The following is an 18,013-nucleotide window of genomic DNA, read 5'->3' on the forward strand; positions in this document are numbered from 1 at the left end:
CACTGGTCGCCCAGAGCTGTGCGTGCATTGCACCAGTAGTGGCGATAAATAGGAATCCCTGCCTGGTGAGGACAATTACGGTAACTAGTGAAGCAGCTTGCCTTCGGAAATTATCACTGGAGGTTTGTAAGAAGAGATTGGACAGTCACTTGTCTGAGATTATATAGGTTCTCCTGCTTGAGCAGGGGACTAGACTAGAGGACTTCCAAGGTCCCTTTCAGCTTCAATTCAATTCAATTCAATTCTATTCTATTCTAAATGCTGCTGAACAGGTCAATGAAGACTGAGCTTTCTGTCTGCTTGGTTGGCTGTCTGGCTGCTCAGGGAATCAACAATTGAAAACTAGTACAGCTATTCCTTGACTTATGACCCTAATTTAACTGAATATTTATGTTGTTAAATGAGGCAGTAAGGGAATTTTACCCCATTTTACAACCTTTCTTGCCACAGTTGTTTAGTGAGTGACTGCAATCATAGTTCCCTCTAAGCGGAGCAGTGAGCAATCGCTCACTTAAAAATCATCATCAACTCATCAACATTTTCCAAACCTGCCCAGAAGCCGAGAGGGAAAGAGTGAGAGGGAAGGAGAGAGAGAGGAAGAGAGGAAGAGAGAGAAACAGATAGAAAAAAGAGAGGAAAGAAAAGAATGGGAGTAAGGAAGAGAGAAAGAAAATCAAAATCTAGTTTGAAACTAGCTCAACTATTTAAGTGGCATTTTGATATTGATAGAGTTGCCCTATTATGAGCTCACTGTTATAGACACACAGTACAGTATTTTATTTTGAAATTCTCTGAGACAAAACAGGGTGGGTTTTTTATTTGTTTGTTTGTTTGTTTGTTTATTATTTCTGTGCCGCCCAGTCCTGAAGGGACTGCCACTCAGACACTATACTTTTCCGCCCACCCACCCAAAAAATTAGAGGGAACACTGACTGCAATTGTTAATAATATGGTTGTTAAGTGAATCTGGGTTGTCCATTGACTTTGCTTATCAGAAGGTGATCATATAACACTGGGACTCAGTAACCATCATAAATATGAAGCAGTTGCCAAGTGTCTGAATTTTGATGACATGACCATGGGGATGCTGCAATGGTCATAAGTGTGAAAAATAGTCATGATACACTTTCTTCAATGCTCTTGTAACCCTAACCTTAACCCTACATAAACTGTTGTACAGTACATTGAGGATTACCTCAAGGTGTATTGCGTGCTACTTTTAAACAAAAAAAGGTACCGGTATCTGTCTTTCCTTTTTTTAAAAATGACATCAGAGGCTGATTGCTGTAGAGTGGCACCTCTACTTAAGAACTTAATTCATTCTGTGACCAGATTCTTAAGTAGAAAGGTTTGTTAGTAGAAGCAATTTCTCCAACAGGAATCAATGTAAAAGCAAATAATGCATGCAAACCCATTAAAAGCTCGGAATTTGGGTGGAAAGAGGAAGAGGAAGAAGAGGAGGAGGACAGTCCAAAACTTTAAGGCTTTAAAAAGAAAAAGAGGGACTTGAGGCAGCGAAGAGGAGCACGTGCCTCCCATACACTCGGTGCGAGGCTGCCTCCCATATACTGTGCCAGAGAAAGAACCACAGGCGGACAAGAGAGGGGAACCTCCCGCTACTTTGATTGAAAGGTGGCTGCTGCTGCTGCTACCTGCTTCCTCTTCCTTTCCATGCTGAAGGGCTCCCCCCTCCTCTCACTCACTCGCTTTGTAGCCAGCACCTTTCCTTCACTGTAGGGACTCCTTGGTGTGGCTGAAGCCGAGTTGATCCGGCCGGTCGAAGCGCCTCCTTTTGCCTTTCTGCACCCAGATGCTGCCGAGGCAACCTCGTGCCAGGTGTATGTGAGGCAGCGCAGGGGAGTCGCCACAGTGAAGTGGTTATTCCGTCTCGAAGCGCCCAGAGAAAGGAAAATGCTTTGTTCACTCTAGATTCATATCATATATGAATCCAGCAATACAATAACTTTTAATGTCATGATTCTAGTTGGCTCAGTAGTTGGTTCTAAAACCCTTTGCTACTGCTTCATGCATGCATTTCATGCGTGCGTGTGATGCTTCTGCATGAATATGGACAGAAGCATCCTGGGCAGATGGGCGGAGTCTCTTGCCACTGGCGCTACCGGTTCTTAGAACTGAGCCGAACCGGGAGCAACCCACCATTGAGTTGGCTATATTAAGTTCTTTGCCACTTGTAAATGATAGTTCCGGCACAAGTTCCAGTGGATCATCTGTGCCACAGCATCATGTCTCTGCTTGTAGTCAGTCTGTGCAATGTTTTTGCAGCAGCTGAGTTTGTGATCGATTGTTTCATCTGTTTGTTTACAGGGTCTGCACTTTGGATCATCTGTTGATTTTTCAATTCTGGATTTGACAGCATTTGTTCTAATGGCCTGTTCTTGTGCTGCCAGTATTAGTCCTTCTGTTTCCTTTTTGAGTGTTCCACTTGTAAGCTGTGACCAGGTCTTTTCCTTATCCACTTTGCCTTCAATCTTCTCCAAGAACTGGCCATGCAATGCTTTGTTCCATCAACTGTCCATACGGCATTGAGTTACAGTTTTTCTATACTGGTCTTTAGTTTGCTTCACCTTGAGAAGCTTCCTATTGTTGACCTCCACCAATGCTGACTCTTTGCTCTCCTTCACATAGTCAGCTAATGCATGCTGCTCTTCTTCCACTGTCTGTTTCACTTGCAAAAGTTCTCTGCCGCCTATTTCCCTTGGTAAATACAGCCTGTCAACGTCACTGCGGGGGTGTAGTGCATGATGGATCGTCATTAATTTTCTGATTTTCCTGTCCAGGTTGTCCAGCTCTGCTTGAGTCCAGATCACTATGCCAGGTGTGTATCTAATGACAGGTATGGCCCAAGTATTTATAGCCTTGATAGTGTTGCCACCATTCAGTTTGCTCTTCAATTTTTTTCTGATCCTCTGGATGTACTCTATGCTGATCACAGTTTTCACAGGGCCATGCTTGATATTATCCAGTTGCAAGATGCCCAAGTATCTGTAGGCTTCTGGCTGGTGGCACTTGATGGTTTGACCATTTGGCATTTCAATGCCTGCACTTTCAGTGATTTTCCCCTTTTTCAGTGCCACTGTGGCACATTTATCCAGGTCAAACTCCATGCTGATGTCATTGCTGAAGATTCGCACAATGTTGATTAGTGACTGTATCTCAGTTACTGATTTCCCGTACAACTTCAGGTCATCCATATACAGCAGGTGTGAAATTTTTGGTGAATTCTATCAGTTTGGTAGCATAGGTTTGTTTTCTGTAGGATGAGTGACAGCGGGATTATAGCAATGATGAATAGCAATGGGGACAAAGAATACCCCTGGAAGATGCCCCTTCTGATGTTGATAAGTCCATAGCTTTCATTCCCAACAAAAAGCTCAGTCTTCCAATATTTCATTGTCTTTTCTATGAATTTCCTGATGTTTTCACTGACTCCAATGACTTTCAGACATTTTATGATCAAGCTGTGTAGCAATGAGTCAAAGGCTTTCTTGTAGTCAATCCAGGTCATATATAGGTTTGTTTTCCTGTTCTTACAGTTCTCTGAAATCATTGTATCAATTAGGAGCTGGTCTTTCATACCTATACTTCGTCTTTTATTGCCCTTTTGTTCCACTGGCATGATGTCATTTTCTTTTAGTTAGTCCTGAAAAAAAAGAAGAAGAAGAAAATGACATCATGCCATTATTATTAATTATTAGATTTGTATGCTGCCCCTCTCCGCAGACTCGGGGGTGGCTCACAGCAGTGATAAAACAATATACAATACCAAATCTAATATTAAACTCTAAAATAACAACTTTACATTAAAAGCCTAAAAAGCCCATTATATAAAAAGCATACATACAAACATACCATACATAAAACTACATAGGCAAGGGGAGATGTCTCAGTGCCTCCGTGCCTGACAGCAGAGGTGGGTTTTTAGAAGTTTACGAAAGGCAAGGAGGGTGGGGGCAGTCCTAATCTCTGGGGGGAGTTGGTTCCAGAGGGTCGGGGCCGCCACAGAGAAGGCTCTTCCCCTGGGTCCTGCCAGCCGACATTGTTTAGTCGACGGGACCCAGAAAAGGCCAACTCTGTGGGACCTAACCGGCCGCTGGTATTCATGCGGCAGAAGGCAGTCTCGCAGATATTCTGGTCCGGTGCCATGAAGGGCTTTATAGGTCATAACCAAAACTTTGAATTGTGACCGGAAACTGATCAGCAATCAATGCAGACTGTGGAGTGTTGGTGTAACATGGGCATACCTAGGGAAGCCCATGATTGCTCTCACAGCTGCATTCTGCACGATCTGAAGTTTCTGAACACTCTTCAAAGGTAGCCCCATGTAGAGAGCATTACAGTAATCGAACCTTGAGGTGATGAGGGCATGAGTGACTGTGGGCAAACGCCCCCCTTGCCACAGCTGAAAGATATTTCTCTAATGTGAGCTGTGGATCAAGGAGGATGCCCAAGTTGCGGACCCTCTCTGAGGGAGTCAATAATTCCCCCCCCCCAGGGTGATTGACGGACAGATAGAATTGTCCTTGGGAGGCAAAAGTAAAATCTAGCCGATTATGAGAATGACATCTCATCATTTTATTTATGTTTCTTTCCAAATAGCTTTCTTGGCAACAATATGGAAGCACTTTGACTGCCTTCTGGGATTTTTGTTCAACTTTCCAAACTAACTACATTGATACCTCATCTTACAAACGCCTCGTCATACAAACTTTTCGAGATACAAACGTGGGGTTTAATATATTTTTGCCTCTTCTTACAAATTATTTTCACCTTACAAACCCACTGCTGCCGCTGAGATGCCCCACCTAAGCACTTCCGTTGCCAGCGAAGCACCCTTTTTGGCACTGCTGTGATTCCCCTGAGGCTCCCCTCCATGGGAAACCCCACCTCTGGACTTCCGTGTTTTTGTGATGCTGCAGGGGAATCCCAGCAGGGGAATCCCAGAAGCGCAAAAACGGGTTCTTCGCTGGCAATGAAAGTCCGGAGGTGGTGTTTCCCAGCGAGGGGAGCCTGAGTGAAATCGCAGCATCGCAAAAACACAGAGGTCTGGACATGGGGTTTCGAGGATTTCGTTGTTTTTGCGATGCTGCGATTTCTATGATACTTCCTTTGCTGGGAAACCCCACCTCCGGACTTCCGTTGCCAGCGAAGCGCTCGTTTTTGCGATGCTGGGATTTCCCTGCTGGGATGCCCCTGCAGCATCGCAAAAACACAGAAGTCTGGAGGTGGGGTTTCCTATGGAGGGGAACCCCAGCAGCGCAAAAACAGGCACTTTGGTTGGCAAAAGGGATGCATTTTGGGCTTGCACACATTAATCGCTTTTCCATTGATTCCCATGGGAAACATTGTTTCGTCTTACAAACATTTTACCTTAAGAACCTCGTCCCGGAACCAATTAAGTTTGTAAGACAAGGTATCACTGTAGATTGTTCTGATCTTGCTTAGCTTTTCAGCTGAGAGAAAGTTAATTATGTGCTGCCATTTCGCAAGGCAATTTTGTCTCAGGAGCAGCATTAAATTACAAGGACGATAGAAGATAAAGGTAACTTCACTTTGAAAATAAGTATGTATACATCTTTAATATATTAATTATAATGTTTCCATGTCCATTTACATTTCACATATAAGCACAGAAAAGCTTTGTTAGACAGTTACCTGTCTGATTTTTCAGCTAAATTGTTACTTCTCTTTGAAAAACATACATTTAGTCCTTTGTATACATGCTATGTAAAATACAGTTATTAATCAAAAAATAGTATAATATTTACCAACAGGGGAGGGGAGCCTGATATTTATTGTATGAAGGTACCATCTTATCTTTCTCATCTCATGGTCTGTTTTCAAAAGAAATGATTTAAAAAATATGAACTATATAAGTCATGTGTAAGTGAACTTTCAAAGGAAAGTGTTAATTTCCATTTGTATATCTCACATAAGAATAATGTACTGAGAAGAATATTTAAAATGAACGTTATTCATTAAATTAGACTCATAAATGAATAATTTTAAGTAATTTAAGCTCCCCCCAGAGATTCGTACTGCTCCCCCTCCTCACCTTCCATAAGAGTCTGAAGATTCATCTATTCTGCAGGGCTTGGGGCCACGAGACCTTAGCCCCTGTCCGATGAGTGTGATGTATACCTGTGTGAATGGAAATGATTTTTAATGATACCAGGGTTTTTTAAGAACAATTAGTTAATTAATTGGATTTTTAGATATTTATATTACCGTATATACTCGAGTATAAGTCAAGATTTTCTGCACAAAAAATGTGCCGAAAAATCCAACCTTGACTTATACTAGAGTCACTGACTTTCACTGACCTGAAAACTGCCCTGCAGCATTTTCCAAAGCTCCACAGTTCCGATGTGAAAGGCAGGAAGGAAAGAAACCTCATGAGGTTTTTTTTCCTTTCTGCTCTTGGCAATACCCCTCAGCTGCCTGATTAGCAGCAGGCTGAACCAATCACAGTTCCTCCTCTATACAGAAAGGAGGCACTGAGACAGCTATCTGATTGGCAGCAGGCTGTAACAATCACAGCTCCTCCTCTACAGGAAGCAGTGGGGGAAGGGGCGGGAGGGTTGAAGAGACTTTCAGAAGGGAAAAACCATGGCTTTCTCTTCTGATCAAGCCAACAACACTATTTTACCAGTAAATAAAATGTACAAGTAAAATGTAAGTTACCCATTTAAATTTGATTAACAGGATAGGTTATTTTGTAAGAAATTGTTGCTTCAAGTGGGGATAATTCTGTGTAATTAAACTTTTTCTTCCAACTATACTTATACCCAAGAGGATTGTTAATGCTGACTTGTTTAAAACAATACAAAGGTTAGGATAATATTATTAAGAGTATGAATTTTGTCATTAATCATTTGTTCTACATAATTAATATGAATAGATTTACCTTTTTTAAGAGTATGGTTTCTCCTTATGCAAGATAAATATCATGTAGAAGAAAGATTTTACAATTAATGATTGAGTAACCCCCAATTGTTATTTACTCATCTATTGAGATAGTAATGATTTTAACTTATGAAAGATGTTTTAAATGGAAAATCTGAATATTTATTATATGGAAGATTGATTTAAGCAATTGTTTTTAAAGAATATATGAAATCCCAATTAGTAAGAAAATTATACTGATATTGTAATGAAGATTAAGATAACAGGTTTTAAGATTAAGATAAGATTCCTAAAGATATTTTAAGAGAGTTTTGGAATTTAGAAAAAGAAAAATTTTGGAAGGGGAGGAAGAAAGATGCAAGAAATAAAAAACATTTTGGAAGGAAAAAAGTTACATAATAATAATAACAACAGGGTTGGAAGGGACCTTGGAGGTCTTCTAGTCCAACCCATTGCCTAGGCAGGAAACCCTACACTACTTCAGACAAATGGGTATCCAACATCTTCTTAGAAACTTCCAGTGTTGGAGCATTCACAACTTCTGGTGGCAGGCTGTTCCACAGATTCATTGTTCCAACTGTCAAGAATTTTCTCCTTAGTTCTAAGTTGCTTCTCTCCTTGTTTACATTCCACCCATTGCTTCTTGTTCTGCCCTCAGGTGCTTTGGAAAATAGGTTGACTCTCTTTGTGGCAAATCCTGAAATATTGGAAGAATGCTATCATGTCTCCCCTGGTCCTTTTTTTTTCATTAAACTAGATATACCCAGTTCTTGCAACCGTTCTTCATATGTTTTTTTTAATTCTTCTATAAAAACAATTTTAAGAAGCTACAATAGAAGAATATTCCATTTTTATAAGTTACCAGTAGCCACTATATTTCCCACCCTGGGCTTATATTCGAGTCAATAAGTTTTCCCAGTTTTTGTGGCAAAAGTAGGTGTCTCGGCTTATACTCAGGCCGACTTATACTCAAGTATATACGGTATATATTGTATTATATATGTGTATATATGTTGTAAGCTGCCCCGAGTCCTCAGACAGCGGCAGCATATAAATCAAATACATAAATAAACTAACATACTAAGAAATGTACCATATTCCCTTTCCGTTTCTGTCTGTGAAAAGTAAAGCACTTTTCTGGTCAAGGTAAACATTTTTTATTTTCCTCATTGTGCTCCAAAATAGGCCAGAGTAGAAAGACAGCCTACAAATCTAATTAATTAAAAAGTGTTAAGGTAAATTTTTGATTGTGAAAGTATATGGCATGTTTAAAACTTTGAAAAATATAATTTAAAGGTCATTTCGTTATAATGTAATCTAGCATGATGTCATTTTAAAATTTTCACCAATGCCTCTAATATAGAGATTGTTTTCATTTGATATGAAGTTTTCAACATCTGCCAGAAGTATCTTACTATCCATTGTTTTATTCTAACTTTATTATTTTTAGGATTTTTTGTTTTTAAATTACAGCATGTAAATAGACCAGACTTATGAATTATGTCTAATATTGTATTTGATAAGTTTTTTTAAAAAAAATATTAATACTTTCAGACATGCCTGGATAAATCTTATTTCGCTGAAATTCTGAAGGAACATAATGCTAAAGACAAAAAACATGCTTATTGAAATTATCATTGGCTGTAGCTTTTCAAGAAAGAGGAAATAGCAAGGTAGAGATTTCTTATACAGTGGTGCCTCTACTTAAGAACGTCTCTACTTAAGAACTTTTCTAGATAAGAACTGGGTGTTCAAGATTTTTTTGCCTCTTCTTAAGAACCATTTACTACTTAAGAACCCAAGCCTGGAAAAAATTCCCAGGAAATTTGAGAGCGGCACAAAAGCCCAACCAGTTTCATGCCATTCCCCCTTTACTCCCGGCCATCTCACGCTTTTCTGGGTTGCCAGAGGAACCTTTTGGTGGTGCTTAAGGAGGCTTTGGCAGTCTAGAGTGAATGAAGCATTTTCCTTTCTCTGGGCGCTTGGAGAGGAAATAAACCTCTGCCAGAGAAAATAAATGCTCTGGGCAGCCGGGAGTCATCACAGCAAAGGAAAGGCATAGGCTACAAAGTAAGCAAGTGAGAGGAGTGAGGAGTCCTTCAGCATAGGAAGGAAGAGGCAGCAGGTAGCAGCATCAGCAGCCACTGTATGGAAGACAGTGTATGGGAGGCAGCCTCGCACTGGGTGTATGGAAGGCACGTGCTCTTGCTTGCCACCTTAAAGTCCCTCCTTTTACAGTGGTACCTCAAGATACGAACCCCTCGTCTTACGAACAACTCGTCATACGAACCCGGGGCTCAGAAAAATTTTGCCTCTTCTTACGAACTTTTTTCGAGTTACGAACCGGCGTTCGGAGACTGCTGGGAAGCCGCGCGGCTGTTTTAAAAGGTGACAGCCGGGCGGCGGGGCTTCCCAGAAGCCTCCCGAACGCCGGTTCGTAACTCGAACAAAGTTCGTAAGAAGAGACAAAAATTTTCTGAACCCCGGGTTCGGTTCGGGAGGTTGCTGGGAAGCCCCCCAGCCCGGCTGTCACCTTTTAAAACAGCCGCGCCGCTTCCCAGATATCTCCCGAAGCCGAACACGGAAGTTCGGCTTTGGCGTTCGGCTTCAGGAGACAGCTGGGAAGCGGCGCGGCTGTTTTAAAGGGTCGCAGCCGGCCTGGGGGGCTTCCCAGCACCCCCCCGAACCCCGAACCCGGGTTCGGGGGACGTGCTGGGAAGCCCCCCAGGCCGGCTGTCACCTTTTAAAACAGCCGCGCGGCTTCCCAGCAATCGCCGAAAGCCGTTTTTTTGCGGGGGGTTTTTTGGATGCACGGATTAATTGACTTTACATTGTTTCCTATGGGAAACAATGTTTCGTCTTACGAACCTTTCGTCATACGAACCTCCTCCTTGCACCAATTAAGTTCGTATCATGAGGTATTACTGTATTCTTTTAAGCCTTAAAGTTTTGGATTATTTTTATTCCACTCACCTCAACCTTCTTCCTTCAGCAGCGACTGTCCTCCTCTTCTTCATCCTCCTCCCACCCAAATTCCGAGTTTTTATTTCTTTCCTAATGTGTCTGCAATCATTATTTGCTTTTACATTGATTCCTATGGGAAAAATTGCTTCTTAAGAATGTTTCTATTTAAGAAACTGGTCACGGAACGAATTAAGTTCTTAAGTAGAGATACCACTGTACACTGTGGGATTGATAGATGTGAAATCTAAGAGACCTACCGTATATACTCGAGTATAAGCCGAGTTTTTCAGCCCCAAAAATGGGCTGAAAAACCCAACCTCGGCTTATACTCTGGTCACCACAAGAGGGCGCCGAATCACCACTTGGGATGGCAACAGGGAAAGGAGGAGGAGGAGAGCCAGAATAACCCACAGCCGCGGGGGGAGGAGGAGGAAAGGAAAGAGCTATCCTCCTCCTCCTTCCTCTGCTGTTGTCCCAAGTGGATCTCCTTAGCAAATCTGCTTCCCCTAACAACACATGGGGCAATAAAGGGAGATAAGGAGGAGGGAGGATCAGGGGTGGGAGATGCAGCCAGCGAGCCAGCCAGCAAGCTAAAGTTGGGGGGGGGCACAGCATGAACTCTCTCCAGGCTTCTAAAAACTCAAGTTTAAAGACCCATGAGTTAGGTTTAAAAATGCAAGAGTCTTCAAACCTGGAAAGATTAAGGCTTGTGGTCTTCAATTCCTACTCTTGAAGTAGCATGGCTGGTGCAGGAATTCTGGGAGTTGAAGTCCACCAGTCTTAAAACTGTCAAGTTTAAAGAGCCCTGGGTTAGGGTTAGAAATGCAAGAGTCTTCAAACCTGGAAGGATTAAGGCTTGTGGACTTCAACTCCTATTCTTGAAGTAGCATGGCTGGTGCAGGAATTCTGGGAGTTGAAGTCCACTAGTCTTAAAATTGTCAAGTTTAAAGACCCCTGGGTTAGGTTTAGAAATAGGTTTTAGCTTGGTTGCTGATTGAGCTATTTTTTTTACTTTTGAATTTATTGTTATTACCAGATTGCTTTTGTTTACCCTCTTTTAAATTTACAGAGCTAGTTAATTGGTTTTCTTTAAAATAAATATTCTAAAACATTTAATCTACTGATGTCTCAATTAATGTAATTTTATTGGTTTCCATTTTTATAAGTTACCAGTAGCCACTGCATTTTCTAACCTCGGCTTATACTCGGGTCAATATGTTTTCCCAGTTTTTGTGGCGAAAACTGGTGCCTCGGCTTATACTCGGGTCGGTTTATACTCGAGTATATACGGTAATTCATGGGCAAGTTTTTTGAAGAAGTGAGATAGGGTTAAATGGGGAAAGTGTCTTTCTGTTGTAAAGCAAAAAATTGCACCTCTGTGACAGAGTGGAATTTTCAGGCAACTGGGTGCCTGATGCTCAATTATGAAGAGCTTCCCCTTAACCGAGTGTTTGGCCTACAGCTCAGAACCTTCTGTACACATGCAAGTGGGGGAAGCAGGATACGGCAGAAGGAAATGAGGGAAAGAGTTTGCAACGAAAGACACAGGAGCAGAAAGGTGAGGCGAGAGAAGAGGAGGGAGTTTGCAGTCTTACTTTATTATTTTTCCATCACAAAAACCTGCCAATATGTACTGTTAGCATAGCAGAAGGAAAACACGGAGCCGGCACTGTTTCTCCCCGACCGTCAGCTGATCCACCCCTCCCAAGCTGTCGGCAGGGGAGAAAGTCGTGGCTTTCTCGGCTCGGCCATCGACGGCACCCACCTCCTCCCACGCCCTTCCGCTTCCACTCAGCTGCCGCCACACTTACCCGCCCCTGCTCTGATACACACCTGCACGGCATCGGCGAAGGCATTGGCCTCCAACCCAGCTGCCACGCTGCGAGCTGCCCCCTGGAGCCAGGGACGATGGGCCCGGGATCGGCCTACACCACCCTGAAATCCGCCTCCTCTCACGCCACCATGCTGGCCAGCAAAGCGTCAAGGCTTCTGAGGTGAGCTGTGCGGTGGCGGGAGGCAGAACCAAGGGGAGGATGCGGATCCAAGGAGAGGGCGCGACGGCCAGCAAAGCCGGCTTTGGGGGAAAGCAGTGGCTTTTCAAACGCGCTACTTTCCTGCACCTCTTTCCTGGGCAGGGGTGTGGAGGTGACCACCTTCCCCTCACAGCACCAGGCTCAATCCCTGTGCTGGCCAGCAAAGCCGGCTCTGCTGACGGCGCAGGCTTTCCCAGGCAGCCGGCTTTGCAGGCCGGCACAGGGCTTGAGCCTGGTGTCGCGGGGGGAGGGTGGCTGCTTCCCACCCGTGCCCAGGAAAGAGATGCAGGAAAGCTGCGCGTTTGAAAAGCGTGCCGTTTTCCCAGAAAGCCGGCTTTGCTGGCCAGCACAGGGCTTTCCCAGGCAGCTGGCTTTGCTGGCTGGCTGCCTGCCAAAGAAGTGGAGAGAACGAAGGGAAAGAGAGGGAGGGAAAGAGAAGTGGAAATGAATGAGGGAGGGGAGGGAGGGAAGGAAGTAAGAGAGAGAAAAGGGAGGGAGAGAGAAAGGGAGGAAGAGAGGAAGGATGGAAGAGAGAAATATAAAGGGAGGGAGGGAGAAAGAGAGGGAGAGGGAGGGGAAGAGGGGAAGGAAGGAAGAGAGAGAGAGAAATAGAAAAAAGAGGAAGGAAGAGAGAAGGAAAGAAAGGAAGGGAGAGAAAGAGAAAGAGAGAGAGAAGATAGGAAGGAAGAGAAAGAGAGAGAGAGCAAGAAAGAAAGAGAGAGAGGAGAAGAGAGAAAGGAAGAGAGTGAGAGAGAATGGGAGAGAGCAAGAAAGAAAGAGAGAGACAGAGAGAAAGCAAGAGAGAGAAGAGTGGAAGGAAGATAGGGAGAGAGAAATGATAGAATAAAGGGGAGAAAAAAAGAAATGAGAAAATGATTGAGGCAGAGAATGACAGGAAAGAGAGAAACAGCGAAAGAAGTGTCTTGATTTAAAGCATATGGTAAAAGCACTTAAATAACAACAGAGGAAAAAACCCCAGCCCTCACTCTTTTCTATTTATAGTTATGTTTTTAGATTTTCTGGTTGTTCTAGTTTTAATAGTAATAGATTTTGGTTTTGTTTTATTATTAATTTCTTTTAATTAAAAAGAAGGGATTTATTCATTCATTTATTCATTCATTCATTCATTTATTTATACTTCTATGCCCCCCCAGCCCAGACACTATACTTTTCCGCCCACCCCGGAAAAAAATTAGAGGGAACATTGCAAGTATACATACCGTGTTTCCCTGAAAATAAGAACTGGTTTTATTTTCTTTTGGGCCCCAAAATAAGCACTAAGAGTATGTCCTATTATTTGCTTTCATATTTTTCTATTTTATTCTATAACAAAAAAAATGTTTTAGAAAAAGTGTTAGCATATTTGACTAGATTAGGCCCTCTTTTTTGACCTTCCCAAAGGAATTCTTTTTTCCATGTGATATCTTTTTCTATTTCACATATTAATTAATCCTTACATTCATTTTTTTCATATTATAAGCAATACAAATACTGTCTTCCTTTTATTAAAAATGTTTGTTATGAGTAATAATTTAGAATATTTTTTATACAATATAGAAACAGACATCAAAATATGGTCTTTTCTGAAGCTCTGTAAGAATGAAGAGCTTGTAAAAAGCACACTGCATCTTTAAAATCTTACAGTGTGAAGCTACTAGAAGCTACTAGTTAATGCAGCTAAAGCTACATTTCTAATAGTAAAAGAGCAAAAGAGTTCATATATATTTTAAATATTTTATTTTAAATCTGTTCTAAACATTTCAACTGAAACCGTTGAGTTTCCCAGGGCAACAGGAATGTTTGCTCCAAAGAATGACTTGTAAACACTGTAGTCTTGTTTGAATTCTTTTAGTCTAGTCCAGACAGATTTCAGCAAGGCTGGTTTTGAGGTGGTTTGTGAGGTGGTTCGTGAGGTTGTTTTTGAGTTGAAGTGTGACCAGGTTGTTATATTTTTTAATCTCATGTATTTTTCCATATTTTTAATAACTCATGAATTTTAATAACTGGTGATCATATTTTTAATAAGTCGGGAATAATTTGTGAATTGTAATAACTCGTGAATCAATGCAACTGAAATACAAAACTCAGAATTTAGAAGAAGAGATAGAATTGTTTGAGCTATTGATCAAAAAGATAGCTACATAGAAATGAAAGCTAAAAAGTGAGGGTGCAATTGGTATCCTTAGTATTCTTTGGGGATATCGTAAATGTATTTGTGACTTCTCTATAATGATGTCATTCAAGTTTGCCTCAAAAGGTCAATGATGTAATCTGATGGGAGTCATGTTCCTTATGGATTGTTCTAATCTATTGGTACCCCGTAGTGAAATCTGGATTACTATGCAAATCTGAAAATATTATCTATGTCTCAACTTCTAGATCTGTCCAATCTGAAACCAGGAAATGTGAATACATCAACTGGTTTTACTTTCCTTGTCAGGTCTTCGATGTCCTTTACATAATTAATTCACGGAAATTACATTAGATACAAGATTTCATGGAGGAACTAGTTGTGAAAATGTCATTTCCCCAAATAATTAGGGTTAACCTAGTTGATGTGATTGTGAGTTGCTACACTAGGCGATAAAAAGATTTTACTCAGTTAATGGCTACCTAGGTTAGTGGATATACAAGAATAAATGTGTCATTTGTTAATTATGAAGTTGTGTCCGACCCATCACGATCTCATGGACAATGTTCCTCCAGGTCTTCCTGTTCTCTTCCATCCTCTGGAGTCCATTTAAGCTTATGCCTACTGCTTCAGTGACTGCATGCAGCCATCTCATTCTCTGTCACCCCCTTCTTCTTTTGCTCTCAATCTTTCCCAGCATTAGGCTCTTCTCCAGTGAGTCCTTCCTTCTCATTAGGTGGCCAAAGTATTTGAGTCAGTACAAAATAACAAACAAAAATTACATTCTTTGCTTTAGGTTAAAAAGAAAAGTGCCATCATTTTTCTGATAAGAGAGCTGATACCTTCATCTCCAAAGCATCTTCCCTGGAGTCTTGTATTTCCTGTTTTTCTGTCTATCTTACTCGGAGGAGTTCCTCTGCAATTGGTAAGCACGTTTTACTCATCAAGGCAAGCCAGTGATCATTCCAACTCTATGACATTTACATTGCTGACTTTTTGCCTATCATGGTTTGTCTAATGAGCATTTATTTAGCACTTTTAGTAATGTTAACAAGCTCTGGACTAGATTAGCTATTTACTATTTATGATATTAACTGTAATAACATTACTAGTTAGCTTTCTACTTTCTGCCCTATCTAAACCCCCCCCCACACACACACACACATTTTTTTTAACAACAACAAATTACTTTCATGATAAAGTAGAAAGTATCATCCAGAAGTATCAATCAGAGGCAGGATCTTGGAAGTGATTCTGAATTTCCAGTAACAATTCCAGTGATAACCTCCCTCCCTCCACAGGCAAAAACAAAGGAAATAAATTGCATGATAATTTTATTTTTTTACAATAGAATGTTAACTGATACTCCTCTTTCTCTGCTCTCCCTCTCCACCACCCCTTTCTCACTGACACACACACAGACACACAGACACACACACACATGGAGAGGAAGGGAGGGAGAAAAAGAAAGAGAGGACCGATTAAAACCAGGAAGTCCACCACAGAAAGATTTTACATTTTTCCTTGAGTCAATAAAATTAATAACCAGGTCAACTTAGCAAAGATGGTCTAAAACCTGGAATTATTTCAGTACTAAGGAAATAGTCTAAATTACAGTGCACCATTCAGGCAGTTAGCCCTACATACAGTATTCCCCATTCTAAAATATTTGAAAGAAATAAAGCTGTAAAATTAGGATATAATTGAGAATGTAATAAGTTTTGCTGGAGGAATAGGAGTTAATATTAATAATAGAATTTCTTTGTGACCACCAATGCGTAATTTTGTTCTATGAATCAATATTGTGACTCTGTTTAAGATTTTCATACATTTGATATTTTTAATTTGATTTGATTTAATTCTGAGTGCTTATAATAGAAAGGCTAGTATGATTCATACAACAATGTAACAATTAGATTTTTTTTTTAAAAGAAGCTATTCTAAAACACAGAAATAGATATTTAAATGTTATAAGTTACATCCAGTTAATGCTAATTCAAGTTAATGAATAGATCTATGATAGTATAGAAATAACTGCAATGGTAGAGATTAGAAATGTGATAAATGAGAGTAAAAATATTGAAGAATTACAACAATTCATATCTTTTCAGCACTCTGTGCTTTTGTGTGAACGTTCTAACATGCTGCCTGCATTCAGAACTGCGGAGGAAGTACTAAAGGAGAGAATGTATATCCTGGAACTGATTGGATTTGTAACAGGAACTATGGGATGCATCTTCTTGCCAATTGCAATACAGAACCCGGACTGGAGGATGTGGTTCAATGAAAAAAGTAGCCATTATGCAGCTGGTGTCACTCAGTTGGGAATATGGAAGATCTGCTTTCCTCCGAATTCAAAGGACTTTGAATCGTTGGAATGTTGTCATGGATTTGATCTTTTTGAAGAATTCTTCCCATTAGAAATGAAGGTTGCTCAGGTCTTAATGTTCACTGGCTCTTTTTTCGCATTTGTGGGGTTGTTGTTGGCATTTCTAATTCCATGGAACAGTTATTTTCGACAATATGTCAAGACTATACTTCTGCCTTTTATGGGAGGCAACTTTTTTTTGATTTCTAGCATCTGTGTCTTTGTTCCCATTACCTGGAATGTCTATTCTATACTTAAAGATGAAACCATTTCATTTCCCCCTTCTTATCATTTGCCTGCAAAGCCCATTTCACAAAGAATTGGGGGTGCTGTTTACTTGGGCTATATGTCAAGTGGTCTGTTATTGGTGAGTGGGTTTTCCGTTTTATTTCATGTGGCTCAGAGGACAAAATTGTCAAATATATTTAGATCACGTAGAGTTTTACCTGTATAAAAGGGAATCATCTTTTCAATTTTTAAAGACACTTTTAAGAAGATGCTCAAAGATGTTAGTATTTGGATAGGACAATTTTGTTTTAAAATTATATTTTGCCGTTTGACATAATGTAGTTAGAATTGTTAAGATTTGTTCACTTTCTTCAAATTTTTAAAAAACTGTCTTAGTGTTTTGTGCATTGAGTATGTATGCACTTAAATTATAGTTATTTTTAATAAAAATAAATAAAAATAATGAGCACAAATTCTTTCAAAGGAAAGCGTTAATTTCCATTTGTATATCTCACATAAGAATAATGTAATAATTACATACTACTTAGGAAAAAAGAAAGCATGAAATAATAATAGTTAACCACAAGATGGTAGTCTAGGGCAGTGTTTCCCAACCTTGGCTACTTGAAGATATCTGGACTTCAACTCCCAGAATTCCCCAGCCAGAAACAGACAATAGGGAGAAAACACAACTGATTAACATTATTTGCAGCAGTATTCACGCGAAAATAAATGATAACTCAACCTACCAAAAAAAGCTACTGTAAAAGACAAACCTGAAATAAAAATTAAAATAAGCATGAAAATGGCAAGTGAACAGCTATTTGACTTTGATGAATATAAATCACTAGGACCTGACTGATTACATCCCAGAGTTCTAAAGGAACTGGCAGATGTTATCTCACAATCATTGTACTTTCAAAAATCCTGGAGCCCAGGGGAAGTACCTGAGGATTGGGAACGGGCTGATGGGGTTCCCATCTTCAAGAAGGGGTAAAAAAAACACACCCAGGAAACTACAGATCAATTAGTTTAACATCAATACTTGGAAAGATTCTGGAAAAGATAATAAAAAAAACAGATCTGCAAACGAAGGAAACGAAGCAAATAAACTTATAAAGAGTAGAGAGCGTAGGTTTTTAAAACAGATCATGTCAAACCAATCTAATTTTATTCTATTAGCATACCAGGGAAATGCTGTGGACATAGTATACTTAGATTTCAGTAAGGCATTTGACAAAGGAGACCAGAATCTACTTCTTGGTAAGCTAGAAAAATGTGGAATAGGTAACATCATCACCAGATAGATTTGTAGCTGGCTGACAAACTGTACTCAACAAGTCGTCCTTCATAGTAGTACATCCA

At 40.5% G+C, this 18,013-nt stretch overlaps 1 long non-coding RNA gene across 1 annotated transcript; it reads left to right on the forward strand.

Moving 5' to 3' along the window:
- Positions 1–6,618: 6,618 nt before the first annotated feature.
- LOC139167355 (uncharacterized) lies at positions 6,619–16,882 on the forward strand. The gene is made up of 3 exons (XR_011559112.1): positions 6,619–6,693; positions 14,849–14,977; positions 16,164–16,882. It is a non-coding gene; the product is annotated as an uncharacterized lncRNA (long non-coding RNA).
- Positions 16,883–18,013: the final 1,131 nt, after the last annotated feature.

This window comes from Erythrolamprus reginae, chromosome 4 (assembly GCF_031021105.1).
Source record: "Erythrolamprus reginae isolate rEryReg1 chromosome 4, rEryReg1.hap1, whole genome shotgun sequence".
In the NCBI taxonomy this organism is placed as follows: Eukaryota; Metazoa; Chordata; class Lepidosauria; order Squamata; family Dipsadidae; genus Erythrolamprus; species Erythrolamprus reginae.